The sequence below is a fragment of the Heptranchias perlo genome, chromosome 25 (genome assembly GCF_035084215.1).
Source record: "Heptranchias perlo isolate sHepPer1 chromosome 25, sHepPer1.hap1, whole genome shotgun sequence".
Lineage (NCBI taxonomy): Eukaryota > Metazoa > Chordata > Chondrichthyes > Hexanchiformes > Hexanchidae > Heptranchias > Heptranchias perlo.
In genome coordinates this window covers 21,206,229-21,218,931 of record NC_090349.1, presented here as the reverse complement: position 1 = coordinate 21,218,931, position 12,703 = coordinate 21,206,229, and positions in this window count along the sequence as shown.

The window sequence follows — 12,703 nt, the reverse complement described above, 5'->3', positions numbered from 1 at the left end:
CAATTTTGTATTGAACTAATAGGACATGATCTGATGATGAAGAATTGAACATTTTTTTCTTTTGTTATGGGTTAGTGACCATGCTCTGCCAGTTTCACTGCAGCAGATGGTCCCTCACTGTACTGGCTACAAAACTAAAAATGTATTTGCTGTAAATTATAAGGAACTCAATACAGAATAAACAAGAATAACTGAATTTAATTCGATGTACTTGGCAACAACAAAATATTTAATTTAGCTTGTCAGTGCAAAATATAGATACTAAGCTATAAAATGGGAAATGAGATATATGCTGCCCATTACTCTGAATCATATTTATTCACCAGGATCCAAGCTAACTGAAACATGGCAATGTTAATTTTAAGTTGCAAAATCAAGGGGCTTAGAACACTGCTTTCATCTGTGCAATTTTGGATTCAAATCTACTGGTCAATCTATAAATTCAATCATTTTAAGATATTTTAGATGAGAGTTTTCTTAGAGAAGATAATTAACAATAATGTAAAATAAATCATAATTGCAGAGAAGAAAGTTTTTTTTAAAGTTTTTAAATTTCATTGTAATAGCTATAATTTCTTTAATAAAAATGATTTTGTGGACAAATGCATCTACTATCCATCTCAATTACGCTCCTGCCATATATTAACAAAGATAAATTGTTAGAGGAGTGTTATCTTCCAAGAATAACTTACACAGTTACAGTATGAATATTTATGTTTTAAAGTTTTTCTTTTATTAATACATTTTTAAAAAATTAAACAATTAGCTAAAACCTATTTGGGGACATTTATATTACAGATTTTAAAAATGCCTCCTTATAAAATTCAGTAAAATAACAATACAGCTTTGTTATTTCACCCTTCTGAATTTGCAACGGTTAAATTGTAGTACGGTATCTTAATGTATTTGCAGCAGATATTAATACTGAAAGTTTTAACCAACGGGCACCAACCCAGCATAGGGTTATGTTAGCAGTCTCCAAGACAGGGTCATTATGCACTGTCACTTGAAGGGGATCAGGTTTCTGTGCATATCAAGGAACGTTCCACCTTGAACAGTGCAAGTTGTTATTTTGGTTAAATATTTAAAGAAAAAGTTTTGACTATAATCAGATCATCTTTATACTTGATTAACCAAAGCAATTAGTGTTGCACATTTCCATTGAGACTTAACATTTCCACTCTGAGAAGACAGTCCTTCCCATGCCATGAACAGAAGTGTGCCCCTCAAGATTGGACCCACTATCACATTTGCCTTTTGAGGTCTGTAGGATTAAACCTGCACTCAACTAAAAGGTATAATTCTATATATTTCTAGTACATAAAATCTTTGGATTTTTAACAGTGCTCAATTAGTGTGTATACTAATATTAAGCAGTTATGTCATGGTTTAAAAGTACCAAATTTTTGTATATGAAACAACACTCTTTTGAGGAGGAGGAGCTGATCGCTTTATTTGCAGTTATACATTTTTTAAATCATTGCCACTACATAGGCAATTGTAAAATCAATATAACTGTGCCGAGAGTCATCATGCTTAAATGCATTCCTAAAATTTTAATATTTTAAAACTTGGCTTAAGTGTATTGTGTTTAACCTTGCACTGTGACATTGCCCAGAATATGCTATTTTATCTGGATCCGTTAGCAATAATTTATTTTATTTTTCATGTAAAATTTAGGATACATTTGTGTTGTGTAGTAAAACACATTACAATAGTGGTAGTACAATTTATTGCACTTCATGCAAGAGTAATGTGAGGGCAGCTCTCTGAATGTACAGTAATTCAGTAGCTTTGGACAAAATTGCATTTAGCTTTGAGTAATTCATCTGTTTTCACGCATTATTTAAATATAGTAGATCATCCGTTTAGAATGTCCATTAGGTTAGGTAAGATATAATAAAACAGAGGGAGTGAATGTACTAATTTTATGCATATAAAGCAATTTCTAGCATAGTTTATTTTTGTAAAGTACAGCTTGTCATGTCTACATAGCTATCCAAGGTGGATTACAAACCAGCTCGTACATGACTGTATAGAATTAACACCTCATGGAGTGGGTCCATGAGTAATTATATTCTGTACTCTAATTATATTAACATTTGTAGAGGGATCAGGGAATTATTCCCAGTTGTAGTGGCAAAGGGAGAATCTGATCTGAATTGTCATTTTTAAAAATTTTAATTGTCTGTAGCATCTTTCTAAATCGTTTATCTCTGCATTGACCTGTTCTGTCTCTGCATTGTCTCCAGTTACATTCTAATCCTGAGTTAAGTATTGTAAAAGTCATATGAAAGAACTGAGCTTGCTTCTGTATTTCATTCTCACTTTGGGCATAATTTTCCATCTAACATTGGAGCAATTGGAATGTTTACTTCAATGCAGACAGAGATTGCCTCTGTGGCAGTAGCAATACCAGACTGTGGAGGAATGTTGGGGTTCTTCACTAGCCTCTCCAAAAATTCACCAAGAGTTAGTACTGAATGCATTAAAATGGTTCAAAAATTGTATTCTAGTGTTCCTTGACCTAACAAGATCCCAGTATTAATTTGTAACCTGGCATCCAATTGGGCATCAAAATGGGTACCACAGCCATAAATCTCTGCTTCTGTTCGACAATAACACTTGCATAAATGCAAAAATGCCAACCAACACCAAGGTGGAAATATCCCATTATCACTCAAGCACACTGTGTATGCATTTGGAATAGCACTACACAAGTGGAAAATTCTGTCCAGTGCTGCTACAGAAAGGTTCTGTTCTTAGTAAGTGTGCAAAATATCTGTTTCTTAAAAAATATTGCTTTCATATTGAACATTATTAAAAACACAGCCTTTAATATTACCTTTGGTTTTATTTCAGGATTCTAAAGGTGAGAGTATTTAAGATGGTATGTTGCCTATTTTTCCATTTATTTATACTTCTACTCTCACTTTATTGGAATACTGAATTTGAATATGCTGTATTTTGCCGCAATGTTAAAAAAAATTGTAATTTGTAAGTTAGTTTGCAAAGTAATTAGAAATAAAATAATACTTCAAAAAATTTTCTTTAAAATCTGTTTCTTTTTTTCTGCTCGCATCGCTTTCTTCTGAGATCCATCTGGGTTTATCTGACCTCCGAATACTTTTAAAGATAGTGGGGCATTATTGATTGTACTCTTACACGACACTTCACCACATTTATACATTGAGAACATGATGGCTTTGTGTTCCTGATCTCATTGGATGCTCCTTATTTTGTTCTAAAAATGCAGTATGGTGGTGTAGCAAGCTGGTACCCCCCAGCACTGCACCATGCAATGGGAGGTTGTTGGGTTGCATATCTCAGATTCAAGTTTTTGTTTTGCTTTAGGAAGCTACTAAGCTGTACTTCAAACTGCTAGACTGAGGGATTCTCTGGTCATCAGCATATTTTTGACCCCCACCCACAGTAAGGGATACCATTGATCAGCATGAATTTCCCTTTGGGGTTTCCCTCTGCAATTTTGATGGAGGAGGCAGAGAATGTAGGAGAGTAAGGCAGCATCAAATGTGGATGAGGAAAACCCATTACTTCCCCCACCCTTCCCCCATTGAGTTTATAGGTCCTATAGACCAAAGATTTTATGAGGGACTGAGTGAGGAGCTGTGCCTTCACTAACTTTGCTTCACTAAGGACTAAGATGAATTAAGCCACCTTCTGCATGATGACCTGTAGCCCAGTGGCTGTCAAAGTCAGTACAGTTCTCAACTTTTTGCCACCGACTTCTTCCAAGCTGTAACTTCATCATCAGCTACTGTGCCAGGGTCCAAGCCTGCAATACGACTGGTCACTAAAGCATCTTCAGAAGAGGTATGGGATGACTCCTAGGTAGCAGTAAGATAGGGATATTCAGTTTTATCATGCTGCTAATGTCCCCAAAGTTACATAAGAACATAAGAAATAGCAGCAGGAGTAGGCCAATCGGCCCCTCGAGCCTGCTCCGCCATTCAATAAGATCATGGCTGATCTGATCCTAACCTCAAATCTAAATTCATGTCCAATTTCCTGCCCGCTCCCCGTAACCCCTAATTCTCTTTACTTCTAGGAAACTGTCCATTTCTGTTTTAAATTTATTTAATGATGTAGCTTCCACAGCTTCCTGGGGCAGCAAATTCCACAGACCTACTACTCTCTGAGTGAAGAAGTTTCTCCTCATCTCAGTTTTGAAAGAGCAGCCCCTTATTCTAAGATGATGCCCCCTAGTTCTAGTTTCACCCATCCTTGGGAACATCCTTACCGCATCCACCCGATCAAGCCCCTTCACAATCTTATATGTTTCAATAAGATCGCCTCTCATTCTTCTGAACTCCAATGAGTAGAGTCCCAATCTACTCAACCTCTCCTCATATGTCCGCCCCCTCATCCCCGGGATTAACCGAGTGAACCTTCTTTGTACTACTTCAGGTCACAATAGATAATATCCATTGTTGCACTGCGGACTTCTACTGTGGACCCATTGGGCTGGAAATTCCCAGGTCCTGGGTGCGGCGGATAAGTGCGGCAAAGTGTGATTTACGGCCACTGCAATCGGAGGCTAACCCGTCAAAAATCCCGGAGTCAGCTAATTTAAATAGCGCTGCTCGGACAAGGATGCAGTCCTGTCAGCAGGGGGTCAGATATGCTGAGAGGGGTGGAAAATTTGGGAAGGGGCGGAGGAAGTGCGCTACTTCCGTATTTAAAGGGCTGAACAAGCTCTTGGAAGACGGACTAAAATGGCTGGTGCTACAGAAGGGAAAAAGGGAGCATTTCATTTCTGAGGCTGATGTGGAAGTGCTGCTGGCCCAAATGAGCGAAAGGAGGAATACAATAGTTGATGTCCAAAGAAGCCATCAGATGCAGCAGCATGGGCTGTGTGAAAGGAGGTGACTGTGGCTGTGGCAATGAGTGGGTCTTCCATAACCCCAAAGACCCCCTTGCAGTATTGGAAGAAGTTAAATGACCTCACAAGGTTAGCAATGGTAAGAGTATTTTCAGATGAATGCTGCCAGGTGACACTGCTTCTGGAAAAAGGAACATGGTGACATGTGATGCCTCAAAGAACAACGCTTGATCATTGTATCACGTCACCTTATTCCAGAAGCAAAGTCACTTGGCAGCATTTATGTTGGGTGTCTCACACATATTGTAATGATACTAGCACATTGAAATCTCATAACCTAGGCTCTTGCTGCCTTACACCTACCATTACTAACATCCATTCACACAAGTCCTGACTGATTGTGACAGCAGGATCTGGAGACTACAGCAGCCACTATGCATTCCTCCTGCAAGAAAAGATAGCACACAATGCCAGGCCACTGGGGAATAATGTAGCAGCAACATCCAGTATTTAACAGCAAATGAAGAGGAAGCAATGGTAATAATCGGCTTCAACTCTGGCCTGGCAGTTGGGGATGGAGCTGTGAGTGTCTGTGCCTTCGGTGGGTTTGTAAGAATGTATGTATACTTTTTCTTACTTAATATTTCTCTATTCTTCAATATCTTCAACAGCCATCACTTTCCTCATAATCAGTACTTTGTGGATCTCTTAAGATACAATGCTGCTTAAGTAGACCAAAGTTAACAGTAGTTTTTTCCTCTAGAGCCTGCTGGCGGGATACAGCAGAGAAGACTGCTGAAGAGCTAAACCTTGGACTCATCTACCTTTGGCAACAATGTGGACCACTCACCCACCCCATCATTCACCATCTCCAGGGTGCTTAGCAGCCCAGAGATACCCACTCAAGGGAAGTACAAATAGTGTAGATGAGGAATTGACAGGCAGTGATAGAGCACGAGAAAGCCAGAGGTGAAGATGTGGAAGTGGAGTCTGATGTAGTTGAGTGGAGGCATAAGACATGTCAGCCCTTGGCTGCAGTTCAAGCGTATGACCACCTCAGGGTTCCTGCCATGAAGAGATGGATGCGAGCAAGGTGGCAGACACGTTTTGAGGTTCCGCATGGCTTCTCCCAAGATATGCAGCAAATGCCTGGGATTGTGGTAGAAGCGCAAACATTCGAAAGGTTTGACTCATTGCAGAGCAGCCTGGAGAAACTTGTGGCTGCAGGAGCATCAACAGACCTTTTCCCCCCACTTTCTGAATGATCTAGGTGAGTCCAGTCAATCAACTCCAATGTGGAGGCACAGGGGCAAAAATTCAACTTGTGCTGAAAATGGGCCAAGCAATTGCTCGTGCACCCGCTAATGTCAGCGAGCAGCACAAGCCAAATTTGAGCCTGTGCCTCGTTTGATTATTAGAGAGCTGTCAGCACTCCTCGTTCACTAACAACTCATGATGAGAAATCAGATGTCAGTGATGTAATTTAAGGGAGAATGCACCTCTTAAAGAGGAGGTACACTTTGGATGTCTTGAATTTGATTCAGTGCTGCAAAGTGGAAATGGCAGGCAGACCAAGTACCACAAGGGTGCCACAATTTTCTGACACAGCTTTGGAACTCCTTGGTGAATTTTCAGGGTCCAGGGCTTTAACAGGGAAGCACTGTGGAGCTTGGGAAAGAAATGCAAAATTCTAATTTGAAAAATGGAAGTGGAGGAGAGCACTTTTTTGGTTCCCTTTTTATAATAAAACCGCGTACTATAATTTGAATTTCCCTACCGTAGGAAGTGATACGGCCACTATGGAGGAAGCTGTTCAAAGAACAAGACATGCATGAAAATCCATTAAAATAGCAAACATCCCCTTTTAAGAGCGTTGAAACATATTGGGCCAGAAATCGCACCTGAAGTAACAGGAGCTCAACAGCGCTCTTAGTTTTTAGTGGTGAATTGAAGGAGCAAGTTCCCACGTTCACACAAGCGCAGTGAAACGCGGAAAATCGGAACTTGCTCCCAGTGGTTCGCCCGCAATATGACCGCTTTGAATTAAAGGGACATCGCACGCTGCAATCAGAGAAATCACTGAAGAAGCACCAACTTGCCTATCTACCCAGATGGAAAGTAACCATGCCAGCAAACAAACATGCTTAAAAATACCAGGTCTAAACTAAGTTTTAACAGTGTGGTTCATCTTAATGACTGCCAAACAACTAAAAATTAACTTAAAAATGTGGAGTCTCGTATTACTCCTTATTTTAATAGTTTAGGTGTTAAAAAAAATTCTTAAATTTAAAAAAAACTTTTTTTAAAAACTTGTCCCTTCTGTCTCTTTAATTTAATTACTCCTTTGGCTTTTTATAAAAAATTTAGTTTTTTTTTATTTACAATGACACCCAGAATACTAACTTCAAATGAATGAAGTCTGCTTGAGCAATGCAGCCTGAATCTTCTCTTCCTGACATGTTGTGGGCATGTCTTCTCCTCAGACTTTTCCAGCCGCACGGCTGCTCAGAGGCTGGGTTGATAGCGCACATTTTGGTTAAAGTTCAAATTCAAGCAATTTGACGTCACAGAGTCTGCAGTAAGTATTTTCGTTAATTTAATTTGGAGCAGCTGCAGTGAGCGTCACCTCGCCACTGTGCAATTTCTGACCAATTAATGAGTACATACACACAGATGATAAACTGAGGCCCCATCTGGCCTCTTAGATGGATGTAAAAGATCCCATGGCATTATTCAAAGAGCAAAGGACTTCACCCAGTGTCCTAACCAACATTTAATGATGCTGGTTTTTTTTTTATTTGTTCATGGTATGTGAGGGTCGCTGGCAAGGCCAGCATTTATTGCCCATCCTCAATTGCCCTCGAGAAGGTGGTGGTGAGCTGCCTTCTTGAACTGCTGCAGTCTGTGTGGTGAAGGTTCTCCCACAGTGCTGTTAGGAAGGGAGTTCCAGGATTTTGACCCAGCGACGATGAAGGAACGGCGATATATTTCCAAGTTGGGATGGTGTGTGACTTGGAGGGGAACGTGCAGGTGGTGTTGTTTCCATGTGCCTGCTGCTTTTGTCCTTCTAGGTGGTAGAGGTCACGGGTTTGGGAGGTGCTGTCGAAGAAGCCTTGGTGAGTTGCTGTAGTGCATCCTGTGAATGGTACACACTGCAGCCACAGTGCGCCGGTGGTGGAGGGAATGAATGTTTAGGGTGGTGGATGGGGTGCCAATCAAGCTGGCTGCATTGTCCTGGATGGTGTCGAGCTTCTTGAGTGTTGTTGGAACTGCACTCATCCAGGCAAGTGGAGAGTATTCCATCACACTCCTGACTTGTGCCTTGTAGATGGTGAAAAGGCTTTGGGGAGTCAGGAGGTGAGTCACTCACCGCAGAATACCCCGCCTCTGACCTGCTCTTGGAACCACAGTATTTATATGGCTGGTCCAGTTAAGTTCCTGGTCAATGGTGACCCCCCAGGATGTTGATGGTGGGGGATTCGACGATGGTATTGCCGTTGAATGTCAAGGGGAGGTGGTTAGATACTCTCTTATTGGAGATGATCATTGCCTGGCACTTGTCTGGCGCGAATGTTACTTGCCACTTATGAGCCCAAGCCTGGATGTTGTCCAGGTCTTGCTGCATGCGGGCACGGACTGCTTCATTATCTGAGGGGTTGCGAATGCAACTGAACACTGTGCAATCATCAGCGAACATCCCCATTTCTGACCTTATGATGGAGGGACAGTCATTGATGAAGCAGCTGAAGATGGTTGGGCCTAGGACACTGCCCTGAGGAACTCCTGCAGCAATGCCCTGGGGCTGAGATGATTGGCCTCCAACAACCACTACCATCTTCCTTTGTGCTAGGTATGACTCCAGCCATTGGAGAGTTTTCCCCCTGATTCCCATTGACTTCAATTTTACTAGGGTTCCTTGGTGCCACACTCGGTCAAATGCTGCCTTGATGTCAAGTGCAGTTACTCTCACCTCATCTCTGGAATTCAGCTCTTTTGTCCATGTTTGGACCAAGGCTGTAATGAGGTTTGGAGCCGAGTGGTCCTGGCGGAACCCAAACTGAGCATCGGTGAGCAGGTTATTGGTGAGTAAGTGCCACTTGATAGCACTGTCGACGACACCTTCCATCACTTTGCTGATGATTGAGAGTAGACTGATGGCGGTAATTGGCCGGATTGGATTTGTCCTGCTTTTTGTGGACAGGACATACCTGGCCAATTTTCCACATTGTCGCATAGATGTCAGTGTTGTAGCTGTACAGGAACAGCTTGGGTAGAGGCGCAGCTAGTTCTGGAGCACAAGTCTAAAGCACTACAGCCAGGATGTTGTCGGGGCCCATGGCCTTTGCTGTATCCAGTGCACTCAGCTGTTTCTTGATATCACGTGGAGTGAATCGAATTGGCTGACGACTGGCTTCTGTGATGGTGGGGATATCGGGAGAAGGCTGAGATGGATCATCCACTCGGCACTTCTGGCTGAAAAGGCTGAAGCATTTGCAACCATCATCTTTTACACTCATGTGCTGGACTCTGCTATCATTGAGGATGGGGATGTTTACAAAGCCTCCTCCTCCCGTTAGTTGATTAATTGTCCACCATTCACAACTGGATGTGGCAGGACTGCAGAGCTTCGATCAGATCTGTTGGTTGTGGAATCGTTTAGCTCTGTCTATAGCATGTTGCTTCTGCTGTTTAGCATGCATGTAGTCCTGAGTTGTAGCTTCACCAGGTTGGTACCTCATTTTGAGGTACACCTGGTGCTGTTCCTGGCATGCTCTTCTACATTCCTCAGTGAGCCAGGGTTGATCCCCTGGCTTGTTGGTAATGGTAGAATGAGGAATATGCCAGGCCATGAGGTTACAGATTGTGCTGGAATACAATTCTGCTGATGGCCCACAGCGACTCATGGATGCCCAGTTTTGAGCTGCTAGATCTGTTCTGAATCTATCCCATTTAGCACGGTGGTAGTGCTGCACAACATGTTCGATGGTGTCTTCAGTGCAAAGACGGGACTTCATCTCCACGAGGACTATGCGGTGGTCACTCCTACCAATACTGTAATGGATAGATGGATTTGCGACAGGTAGATTGGTAAGGACACGGTCAAGTAAGTTTTTCCTTGTGTTGGTTCGCTCACCACCTGCCACAGGCCCAGTCTCGCAGCTATGTCCTTCAGGATTCAGCTAGCAGTGGTGCTACCGAGCCACTCTTGATGATAGACATTGAAGTTCCCCACCCAGAGTACTTTCTGTGCCCTTGCTACCCTCAGTGCTTCCTCCAAGTGGTGCTCAACATGGAGGACTGATTCATCAACTGAGGGACGGCAGTAGGTAGTAATCAGCAGGAGGTTTCCTTGCCCATGTTTGACCTAATGCGATGAGATTTCATGAGGTCCAGAGTGAATGTTGAGGACTCCCAGGGCCACACCCTCCTGCCTGTATATCACTGTACTGCCAGCTCTGGTTGGTCTGTCCTGCCAGTGGGGTGGGACAGGACATACCCAGGGATGGTGATGGAAGGGTCTGGGACATTGGCTGAAAGGTTTGATTCTGTGAGTATGGCTATGTTAGGCTGTTTGACTAGCCTGTGGGAGAGCTCTCCCAATTTTGTCAAGTCCACAGATGTTAATGAGGACTTTGCTGGGTTGATTGGGCTTGGTTTGTCTGTGGCGTGTGCGGTGCCTCGTGGTCCGGCCGGTTTTACTCATGACTTTTTTTAAAAAGCAAGATTGTACAACTGAGTGGCTTGCTAGGCCATTTCAGAGGTCAATTAAGAATCAACCACATTGCTGAGAGTTTGGACTCATAGGCCAAGCTGGGTAAGGGTATTAGTGAACCAGATGGGTTTTTAATAACAATCTGGTAGTTTCAAGGCCACCATTACTGATACCAGTATTTTAATTCCAGATTTTATTTAATTAATCGAATTTAAATTCCCCAGCTGCCATGGCAGGATTTGAACTCATGACTCTGGATTACTAGTCCAGTAACAACCACTATACTACCATACCCAAACAAGTTATCTGGTCATTTATGTCATTGCTGTTGTGGGACCTTCTGTGCAAATTGGCTGCTATGTTTCACTAACAGTGGTTACACTTAAAGTACTTCATTGACTGTTGAACATCCTGAAGGTTGTAAAAGGTATTACATAATGCAAATTCTTTTTATTTTTGGTTAGGTCTATAAACTAAGAACTGCTCAGCAAAGTCTGGCTAGAAACAGACTGATTTTAGAGCTATGATTGTAAAAATAAAACAGTATTGAAAGAAATTTTACCAACTCAGCTATGGCTCAGTCAGAAGGTTGTGGGTTCAAGTCCTACTCCAGTGCAGTACTGAGGGAGCACTGATCTTTTGGATGAGACATTAAACCATCTGCTCTCAAGCGGTCATAAAAGATCCTATGGCACTATTTCAAAGAGCAGGGGAGTTCACCCCAATGTCCTGGCCAATATTTATCCCTCAACCAACATCACTTTTTAAAAAAAATCTGATCACCCTATCACTGTTTGTGGGAAACTTGCTGTGCTATACTTGAAACATGCTTTACAGCCAATGAAGTACTTTTGAAGTGTCAACATCCTGAGTGCATTTCACAACATGTAAATCTCTTTCTAACTCAGTTTTAGTTAGCCATGAAAAGTTTATTTAATTTAGGGTCTGTGTACAGTTAAGGCTTATAAATTTACTGAGAATTGATCATATCCTGAAATTACCAGAGTGGAGCTTGGCAAAGCAATGTTCAAAATAAGTTCCTTTAGCTATTGTGTTTCAGAATCACTGCTTGTTCTGTTTTGCATAGCTGCAAATAAATTTTGTAACTGGGCGGGCTGTTTATCAAAATGGCAGAGTTTCTAGCAGGTAGGGAACAAGTTTCATGTACAAGAACTGCTGTGGAACAAACAAGCTTATAAATGATCTGAAACTCAGTGACATCAGGGATTAATGCTATATCATTTCTTACTGGTTATGATGTGGCACACAATGTTAAACACCTACAAGTTTACTGAACATTTTGTGTGCTCATTAAAAGCAGAAGTGGACGCATAGCTAAAATACCTCCTGTTCTGGCCATACAGTTTCAATTAGCAGAATCCTTCAAAGTTAACTCCTGAATCCAGGTGACTGCTCAAAGCAGTTCAGGTTTCTAAAAAAAAGTTCCTGTTTGACATTACTAAAACTGTTTCCCCTATCAACAATTCTGCAGTCAGTACAAGGGAGCAGGTGCATAAAAATTGCTAAGTGTGAGGGTGCCTATGGCAGACTTCCAGGTAGATGGATTGGAAGGGTGAGAAAGGAAAGGCAGAAAGACATTTGCTACCTTGCAAAAATAAACTAAATTCACTGCTTCAAGTGGTGGAATTCAAATTGGAACAATAGACTGTCTTTGGGGGAGGGAGAGAATCTACTGCAGGAAGTAGTTTTGTCTATTTTTAAAAGCAGTAAACAAAAGTTTAAGGACAAGTAAGCAAAATAAAACTTATACAAGTCACAAAGCCTTCTTGGAGCCTCAACCATGAACTCAGCATTGCCTTTGAATTATACAAGTGAGGAAGGCAAGCCAAATAAAAGACATGACTCAAGATTGTACTTGAGCTGTTGGTAGCTTTAATTTAAATAGGATGTTTGAGATATAGAAATTAAGTCACCAGCAGTATCAGGTTCTCTTGAGGGGGAAGTGGTTTAGCTAGTTTCACACCACTGTGGTATAATATTACATTTGCAGTTTCAATCTGAAAAAGTGTGTATGTTTTGAGATCCTGCCATAAAGTTTACAGAGTCCTTTTGAATAAAATCTAAAATTCCTGTAGTTACAAATATTGCATTATGGAAACAAGTTAACATGCCGCCAAAGCAGTAAT